Source organism: Gavialis gangeticus, unplaced genomic scaffold (genome assembly GCF_001723915.1).
Source record: "Gavialis gangeticus isolate Ggan-Ray unplaced genomic scaffold, GavGan_comp1, whole genome shotgun sequence".
In the NCBI taxonomy this organism is placed as follows: domain Eukaryota; kingdom Metazoa; phylum Chordata; order Crocodylia; family Gavialidae; genus Gavialis; species Gavialis gangeticus.
In genome coordinates this window covers 68,732,623-68,742,778 of record NW_017729024.1, presented here as the reverse complement: position 1 = coordinate 68,742,778, position 10,156 = coordinate 68,732,623, and the positions used below count along the sequence as shown (strand labels likewise).

General features: G+C 40.2%; 1 protein-coding gene across 2 annotated transcripts in view; it reads right to left on the bottom strand.

Moving 5' to 3' along the window:
- Positions 1 to 10,156, bottom strand: part of CUNH5orf30 (chromosome unknown C5orf30 homolog) — a 27,923-nt gene that overhangs the window by 10,212 nt on the left and 7,555 nt on the right. The window contains exon 2 of one of the 2 annotated variants that reach the window (XM_019517235.1): positions 5,714 to 5,776. The exons of the other annotated variant lie outside the window; for it this stretch is intronic. The gene's annotated coding sequence lies outside the window, so the exon portion shown is untranslated. The remainder of the gene's footprint in view (positions 1 to 5,713; positions 5,777 to 10,156) is intronic. 2 annotated transcript variants of the gene reach the window in all.

The window sequence follows — 10,156 nt, the reverse complement described above, 5'->3', positions numbered from 1 at the left end:
GCAAGCTTCCTCCCCCCTCCCCCAATATCCGGCCAGGTAGAAACTCCAGTTAGAGTATTCCAGTTGGTGAAGTACTGGATAAACAGAGATTTTACTATAGTTTCATTTTTTTGAAGGGGACAGTTTGACAAAGTTGATCCTAGGAAGCTGGCACCTTTCAAGTGCAGAATTGTGCATTTAAGCTGGCAATGTTTAGGTGGATGTCTATGATGGAAGAGCAGAGGGCATACACTGTTAGGCATGGTGTATGCAGAAACCCTAACAATTTTTAAGTGTTTGTTACGGTTTCAAATGTTTAAGCAGCGTATGTCATAATACTTCCAAATCCAGAGGTCTCCTTCACTGTCAAGGTTAACAATGGCTGAATGACAACCAATGGCTCTTTCACTCCCACGTCTCACCACAAAGGAGACTCCCAAAGACTCATGTCTTAAATCTGTTCCCATACTAACCCTTCCTACCCCTTGTCTCCCGCCCCGCGTTCTTCCCTCAGATGCACACATCTGTCTCCTGCCCTTCCGATTCCCTGCAGACATCCTGCATTCAACTTTTCCCACATTGTTGTGTGCATGCATACGCCTGTCCTCCCTCAGCATCCCTTGCTCCCCTTAGACCTTCCTATCTCTCTTCCAATAATGACTCCATCTATTTTCAGAAGACACAGGAGGCTTCTGCCAACTTCACCTCAATGCTGCCTTCCCTAGTGATGTTGGGAGGCAACTGCAATCTTTTAAAAAAGACAGCCAACGTTTCTTGCTGCATTAGCTGTAGAAAAATAAAGGCCATTTTAAGCTCAGACCCAGCCTGTGGCCTCAGTCTTATACTGACAACAGTGGGTGATGGAAACTAAGCTTTGGTAAACTTGTAGTTATGCAGAGAAAAAGTACTAAAACTTCCTTTAATCCCAAACTGTAGTAGGGGCAGAAAATTTTTGTAGCTGTGATGGTCCAGGTAATAGCTGAGGCAAGGCTTTTTGGGTAACTTGTACTGGCCCAACTATATAGTTTGGACAGCTGTTGGATAAGCTTTCAGGCATCAGGCACAGTTCCCAAAACAAAATTCTTGCTAAGAAGTATCTATTATATTGACTCTGTTCAAGATCCATTTCTACCAATTTTGTGCAGACATAAATACGCTATTTCACAGATATGCTGACCAATTTTGCCCAAAACCCAATTTGAAATACTTCCTAGTAAACTGACTTAAAACTTGGCAAAAAATAACAGCAATTTCCATGGACATAAATGCTGACAGTTCTTGCTCAAAATAAATAAATACATAAATAAAATCCTATGCAAAAAAAAAAAAGTATACCATGTTTTAGGCATATTTAAGTCTCATGTGGTTACAGAGTCAATCCATGCATTCGTAATAACGAAAGTGACTGGTGTTTCCCATTTCAACACCTTCAAGAATCTGTGCAGGCCTATTGTAGTTAAAGATATTCATCCTTTTAAAAATGATACATTTTCACAATATTGAGACCAATGTTCCTGAAGGGGCTGAATGAAAAACCCTGGCACTTGAGCTTCCAATCAGGTAAATTCAGGCAGTTCCAGATTTTTAACTTTCATGTTTTGCCACCCCCCACCTCCACCCCCACCCCCGCAAAATTCTACTTAGAAGTCTTTTAAAAAAATTTTATAGAAAGCTTCAGCCTTTTCTTTTGTTAACAAGAGATGCACACGTTGCCAAAAAAAGGAAGAAGATTCACTATTTCAGATTTCTTTCCAACTTGCTTATTACATACTGACATAAATCAGAGACAAAAACAGGGTTTTTTTTTCCTCTAGAGAACTGAAAAGAAGCATTGTATGTTGAGCTTAAACTTTGGTAGCTGGAAAACAAACAGAAAAAATATTACTCAGCACTAATTTACATCGGTCCAAACTGTGATGTATCCAGGGGAGAACAAAACGGGCATCCCAGAGTCTCTAATCAGGTTGGGGGAAGGGCAGGGACAAGGATGGTCTCTGGGGGAATGCTGAAATCTCCCCAGGGCCATGCAACCTCCCAAGAGTGCAGACAAGAAAAGCTCAAGTCACCAGCACTGCAAACATAACAATAATGCAAAAGAATGAGTGTTTCTGCCCATCAATGTAATAAAGGATGCTAATAAACTGAGTATCTGGGAACACATTTGAAAGGGAGAGGTAGTATCAAGGGTACAGTCAGCAGATTCAAGTTAAATGGAATAGTGCACAAATATTAGAAGCTTAAAGGGGAAATAATTGCTAGCTGTTAAGACCCATGGTTGTGGCCACGTACAGGTGTTGTTTCTACTGAGGGAATTGCTGCTCTACCAATAAAAGGTATGAGCATACAGGCATTCATTCAATTTCTCCCAGGAGAAAAATGTGCCCTCTAGATCTTCCAGGTGTCAACCTAGATCTCTCCTGTGAGAGAAACTCACAAGAATGAATACCTACTCCCCTCCCCACCTAGTCCAGAACAGGAATGGAGCAGCAGAGCCATGGCCTGGGGAGCAGGCAAAAAGAATTGCTCTGATGCACCATTCCTCCTCCCAGACTGGACCAGGAGGGGAGTGGAACAACAGGGCCAACCCTCACCTGCCACCACAACTGGGTTTACCAGTCTGGGAAGTATGTGAGATGTTTGCCAATCCCTCTTCTCTGCTTCATGCAAGGAGAGGGCTTTAAAAGCCAACCCTGCCTCCTAGCTGGGAGGCACAGGTAGCTACTTCAAAGCACAAGAACTGGAGCCAGGGAAGGTTTCCCTATGCTACATCCCAGCCCCATGGGCCTTAAATGCTTCCCACGCTCCCCAATTGGCCTGCAGGGCCAGGAACTGAAGCCAGTTCCTGACCCTATCAACTTTAAATACTACCTGCCCATCTAGACAGCATTTAAAGCCTGTAGAACCAGGAACTGGCCCTGGTTCCCCACCCCATGGGCTTTAAAAGCTGTACAGATAGTCAGTGTGGGTGGTGATTTCAAAACCAACAAGGCTGGGAACCAGGGCCAGGAAAGCTCTTTCCAGCCTGGTACCCAGCTTCATGGGCTTTAAATGCCACATACACCACCCAGGTGGGTGACACACATGACAATTTAAAACTGCAATCAGGAAGGCTGTCCCTGCTCCCTCTTCCCCCCACCTCTGGCTTTAAGTCATCCCAGAGTGCAGCCTGCATAGGCTGCATATGCATGACTTTAAAAGATGGGGGAAGGGGGAAGAAAACCCCCTCCTAAAGTAAAGGAGAGGACAGGCTGTCAAATAATGGGCATTCCTAAGGGTGGAAGTGGCCCTTGAGCATCCCTCTGTAGTTAGGGTGATCATATTTTTAAGGAAATCCAGGGCACTAACCCAAACCAGCTGATTTCTGTCCCAGGCAGGAAGAGCGGTGCCCAGCCTTGCCCGGCCAGAAGGGGCTGGCCCAGGTAGTGCACGGAGATGGCATCAATCCAGTACTTTTGTTTAGTTTTTCACCAACTGGCCAGGATGCTGGGATGGCCTACAAAATCCAGCACTGTCCCGGCCAAACTGGGATGTATGGTCACCCTATCTATAGTGCCACTGTCTAGAGAGAGGTTGCCTGTGTAGTTCTCCAGTCAAAGGGGTGGAAGGCAGGCAGGCTCCTGCTTCCAAACTTTATCTACCAGTAGAAACGAATGCCCGTCTGTGGCCCGAGACCCAGGATACAGCATGCATGTTCAATTCTTTCCCTTTTCCATCTAAGTCAAGGATAATACTTCCCTCTCTCAGCAGGAGTGTTTCAAAGAGAAAATCGTTACATGTTTCCAATACGTTCAGATCTGACTCCCCATCACAAAACCTAGCAACACAGGCAAGCTTCCCCTAAAGCTTTCAAGGTAGGTGATTTCAGATATCTTGTGGGGTTATCTGCCATTAGCTAGTTACTCTCCAAGTTTACCTGTATTGACTAGAGTAAAAGGGATAACAGTAGCAGTACATACTAGGGCTCAGTTTTCAAGATCGTGAACACCTGGATTTATGTTAAGTCAATATATGCATACATTCTCTCCAGTGTAAAAGTCACTTATCTAAGTATAAGAATCCATGTCATCTTTTAAGAACTGAGAATAAACTAACTGCTCAGCAGAAAATAGGCTTCATAGACATAAAAAAGAACAAGAAACATACAAGTCTGGATGGAGATCTTCATTGTTAGCTACCTAACTAAAATGTGTACCAATAACTAACATTGGTAAAGTTCCGGGTGAGTGCTTTTAATGTCTGCAATGTGTTTAATACTTGAAATATAAATAGTACTTCATACCAGATATAGCACCTTTCATCCGATGGTCTCAAAACTTTTAACAAAACTGCCAAATGCTACTTTACAAGACCAGTTTTACAAACGAGCAAACAAAGGCACATTACAGATTAATGACAGACCAAAAACACACAGAGTAATTCAGTGACAATTCGTAGGAAGAGAACCCAGGACCAGTCCCTACTCACTTGCTCCAATTGCTGCCAGTTCTGATTTTTTTTTTAAATGTTTAAATAACAAATCACTTGCTTTGTTAGATGTATGGTTTGCCTGTGAACTGTTGCTTAATTTTCTGGGGACAAACCCAGACTCAATATGTCTTTAATAAAATACTTTGTGGTTTGTTTGTTTTTTTGCTTGTTTGTTTTTACTATGGGTTGAACAAAACAAAGATCTGGAAAGATTTTTCTTATCTTTGTAAAAAGCCCACACATAATTTTCAGTCCTCCCAAATCAGTAGCATTAGAAAGAGTACTTCTTAGCCAGAACTTGAAATAAAATCAACAATGCCTCCACCAGTTCTTTTCAGATTAATTTTTTTGCAATGAATAATAGATTATTTTGCTCCAGGCCTCAAACAGATCTTTAAAGGTATACTTGGACTCAGCCCATTTATTTGATTCCCAAAAATAATAAAACTATTTAATTTAACATATTGTTGCTTTCCAAAGACCTGTCTCACAGCTGGTCAAGAGTGCTTATGTAAGGACCAGGATATCTGATTGATACCATTCTTTACCTGGAACTAAATATGGCTGAAAGGGAATGATGCAATGAAGGTACTGTAGTCAGTGCTCGATTCATTTAAAAGCTAACCCAGGAAGTCTCTTTAATCTGGCTGAGTCCCCGTAGGCTTTTTGTTCAAAACAAGATTTAGTGCTAAAGGGTCAATTGCATCAGATAAAGAAATTAAACAGAAAAAAAGCAGTAACAATTTGCAGTGATGAATTCATGATTTCACTTTAGTATGCATAACAAGTGCATCCTGAAAAAAAAAAAGGAATTTACATTTGCACTGCACTGTGCTAATTTAGTCATAGAAGGATGTCATGCATTTTATTATATAAACATTTTCTACATTAACTTTATTTCCACTGAAATCTAAGGGGGAAATATACTCATTTGATAATGTTTTATATATATTAAGAGAGTTGTGACAAGTGAAGGAATAAGTAGACAAAACATATTTTGCATCTGCTGTAAAACACTGTCATCTTGTCAAGGAAGTAGTTAGTTCATATGTTTGTTATATGAGAAAATAAAGCCAAGTTTATGCTCTTTGCAATAGTTGTTCAAATGTATACAATAGAGGAGAGGAGATATGAAAATTCCATCTTTTGTTAGCACTAAAACACCTGTGATATTATATCCTTATAGTTTTTTTTTTAAACCTGAAAGGATTATTCCAGTCATTGAGTTAAAAAAAGCAATCTACCATACAGCCAGGACAACATCTACCTAAAAGATAAAAATAGTTCACCCAAGATCAGACCACAATATCACTGCACAAATTCAGAGGATCTTGGAGAGAAACAAGCATATCAATTTTCCTTGTTGATTCTAAATCCTCTCTCAAAAACAGAACTGAAATCAAACAAAATACAATTAAGGGAAGAATTCTGTTTCAGCATACAATAAAGCTGATAGACAGTAAGGGTCCTGCTACATGTTCAGATTAAAGCTGGACAGAAACCATCTATGGAGTTGTTGCACATTGTCAAGCACTAACTGTATAGCTGGTTGGCTCATTTTTATAGCTGGATAGTCATTTTTATTGTGTGATAACTACTTTGTACATATGGCTGGCCTAAACTTATTCTGTGATTAACCAGTTAATTGTGTGATAATAACTTTGCATGTATGGCCAATCTAAATTCATTGTGCTATTAACCAGTTAAATATGTAATATATGTAATGTCATGAAGCATATGTAACATAGCAAGAGCCTAAAAGTTATTAACCTAGCATGGCAAAGTATCCAATAGCATATTCAGGGAAACTGCTAACCAACAAGTATGGAATGCCAAACTAAACCAAGAGACTGGGTACATCTGTACAAACGTTATCTCCATCTGCTACGTGCTCACAGCGGGTGCTATTACAGCCTCACGGATAGGTGGAAGGGGAGCAGTAGGGGCCAACCTTTTTGGCAGCATGCCACAAATTAGCCCAATTCCCTTCACTATTGCCACTACAATTGCCTTTCCCATGCCACATCTGTTGCTCTGCTTTCTGCTTCCTTCCCTGTGCTCTTTGCCTATCTGCTGTCCAGCTTTCTGCTCCCTGCCCTACCTTCTGCTGTGCTGTCCCTCCATGCCACTTCTGGCATATGTGCCACAGGCTGGCCACCTCTGGGGTACAGCAAACTGTTGTTCTGGGATAACAGCAGAGACACAACACTTATATTTTATACTTGCTTAAGTTACACCTGGGCACATCTATATGTGCACTTTAGCCTATTCTAATGTGTATTAAAGTGTTACAAAAAATTGTACTTTCACTAATACATATTAAAATAGGCTAATGAGTATTTTTCTAGAACCTCAAAATGGAGGTACTAAATTTAACGTGAAGTACCAAAAGCACATTAATGAACGTGTAGACACACCCCCTGTATAATATTATCATCTTTCCAGAGGTAATCCTACTTTAAAGTAAGTTGTCCCAAGGTAAGGGTTTATGTCATTCCTTTGCACCTTCCTTACATCTGTGAAAAGGCTGATTATAGGTCTTATAGCTAAGCCTGAAACTTCAAATTTCTCCTCACCTTTGGAATAAATGCAGTAAGTTCTTAGTCTCAAATTAATTTCTGTTATAGTGCCCTATTTAAAATTCAAGGATGACTACTGAACAAGGACAGCTGCTGGCAAAGTGCAGAGTAAATACTTTCACAGTATGCAACTAAGTTGGGCTGTAGTAAGCAACTTGTGACTCAGGGGCTGAAAATAGTATTCAGAAGCAGAGTCATAATTAAAATGTCACAAGATGATATCAATGTGGACTTTAAGTTACCAGTAATGTTTTCCATCATTTTATATCATTACACAAAATTTGGGCAGATAAATAATGCCATTAGTAATTTTGCTGCATTTCACTGCAAAGATGACAGAAAAATGCCTCAGAATGCAGCTCACCCTAATATTGCAGGATCATCCCTCAAGGAAAATATCTCTTTCTGAGTGGGTCATGCTGCAGGTTAGGAGAAGAAGGAAGTTTATCTTATGAACTCTACAGGCACGCCTGCCAGTGACCATGAGAGAGGTTACAGGATTAAGAGTCTTATTGTTGAAAAAAAGTTGTTCCCAAAGGATCAACATGAAGTATCCAAGAGCAGATGGGATCTATAATTGTGAGACATCTCTTGTCTTGCATACATCTTAAACGCTCAAGAGGTGGGGGTAGAGGAATAAAAAAAGCCCAGGACTACCAGCTTGAATGAAAAAGCTCATGAAAATACCAATAAATCACACACATTCTTAAACTAACTCATTCCAGTTATTTCTCAATAAAGAAATACAAGGTACAGATTTCAACAACTCTTCTGAACAGAGACTGAGAAAGCATCTGAAGAAAAAGAAGATTTCAAAAGAAAAACTTACCTCACAAGAGAAATATTCAGATTAGGCAGAAATAAAACAATAGGAAACTTTTCAAAGAGAGGCACAAAAGACTGGAAGTATACATAAGGCAGTATGGCATAATGCAGAAGACTAGTGAGGATGAACAAGTCTGAAGGAGGGGGATGTCCTGACAGCAAAGTCCCAGATGGCTGGGTGAAAAATCAAAGGATGGAGCTGGCTTCATGATGCAGCTGGAAGAATTTTTATTAGAAGCTGCAAAGCACTAGTTTCAAACCAACTTGATTCAAGAATGACAGCGACTCTCAAAGACAAGACACGGTGTAGTTGTAGGTGAAGAACTAAAGCCATTTAAGGAAATGAACAGGAAAGCTCCCATTAAATGATTAAATCCACAGGTCAACTAAAAATCAGCTAAAGATTCAGATAAAAACACTATGAAAGAAGGAACCAATTGCTTGGCAAGGAAGTGAAATCAAGCCAATAGCAAGCAAACAAGCTCCAACAAAAAGAAACAAACTAGTTAACATACTGTGCATTGTCAAGGGTAAACTTTAACAAGGCACACTAAGCAGATCAGGGTGGCCAGGGAAGCATGCATTAAAAGGTGATGAGAATCACAAACGAGTAGCAAAGGAATCAGAATTGGCACAAACAGTGACAAGCTCATCCTGCAGATGAGACGGCTGGTGGACTAGAGTGGTATGATGATTGAACACACATATACAGATGGAATTTCAAAGGAGTTTTGAGCCAATTCACTTTGTATGATTAGACTAAATTAGTAGTCATCACAAAGAGTGAAGAAAGACTGGTGGGAGAGAGGTGGTCATTCATATTTTAATTATACCTTGGGGAAACAAAGAAAATAATTAAATCCTTTCTTCATAATTTTTCCATGGATATTGCATACTATTCAGAAAAACATGGTGTAACCGTTTGACAATGTGAAAACATTAAACAAACGTGCCTAATTATTCCTGAAGATTTACATATTCCTTTAAATATTAGTGCAACTTTCTTGCTTTATTTATCAATTTTAACACCTAAAAAATAATAAAAAATCCTTCACCATATTTGCTAAAAAAGGATTGGTTAGTTCTCCAGCCAAATACAATGCTGTACTCAACCACCATGTCAGGGAGCAGCCAATCAAGAGAGATACTACTGCAAATCAAAATGGAAAATGAATAACTAAGACCTAGTTTCCTATTACTCAAAATTATCCCAGATATGAGTCATTTGCCACAAATAAGACATGCCAGTTAAAAAGCAACATTTAACCAATAAAATAGGTCCTCAAAACTTCTTATGGGAATGTAAAGGGAATGCACAAAAGTCTGATGCTTTGTTAGCAGGGTGAGTGTTCAGGGTCATTCGTTCTGTTCCAATATCAAAGGAACTCTGCCTAAACTGACCCAGATTCAGTGGGTATGTTATCCTTTCCCATATACTAAACTACTGAAAATTAAAAGTGATATTTACTTATTTAAGCAAATACAACATGAGCTTGAGAAACAGAAGAATAAAAGTCAAAGCCTATGTTCATACACAGATAAACTTGCCTCCAACTTATTTCTAGTGTTTTCATCGGAAAACTGAACTATTTTGTGTGCTACCCTGCATACGAGGGTCAGCATTTGATTGTTCAAACCTGGTGACCAAGCAGCCAGCATATGGCTGCTCAAAGGAGGAGGGATTATTAAGAGAGCCATGCCATGATGCCAGCAGTGTTATGCAAGTATTTAATTTCACTGATCAACTAGCTGTTGCTTCATTTCCTCCCTCCATCTCAAAATGACTGAAAAAACCCCACCCAATGTGCTCCTTACCTTCATAACCATTCTTGCTTAAGCAAAAACCAAAAAGGCAGCCCAAACCATAATACAAGGCAGCAGAGGAGTTAAGTGAGCACAGTGCAATCAAAATACATTGGGAAAAGCATCTTTTATGGCATTGGAAAATGGCAAGAAATCTCAGGAGTGTAAAAGATTTACGTATTGTGAGAAAGAAAGGAGGGGGCATCTTTCTCCTTACCCTCCTGAAGAATGGAGTCAGGTACCCATCAGCTCACTTGCTAGTAACTCATTAACCCACCATCCTGGGACAGATTACTGATGTCGTGCGCGCGCACGCGCACACACACACACACACACACACACACACACACACACACGCTCACCCTTCAGAACCACATATGGATGCGCACACACACACAAACACATAGACCCACACCTCTCCCACACATGCACCCCCCACACTCTCCCACAACCCCCCACATACACACACACCTACAAGTCCCCACACATACCCCCCAAATTCC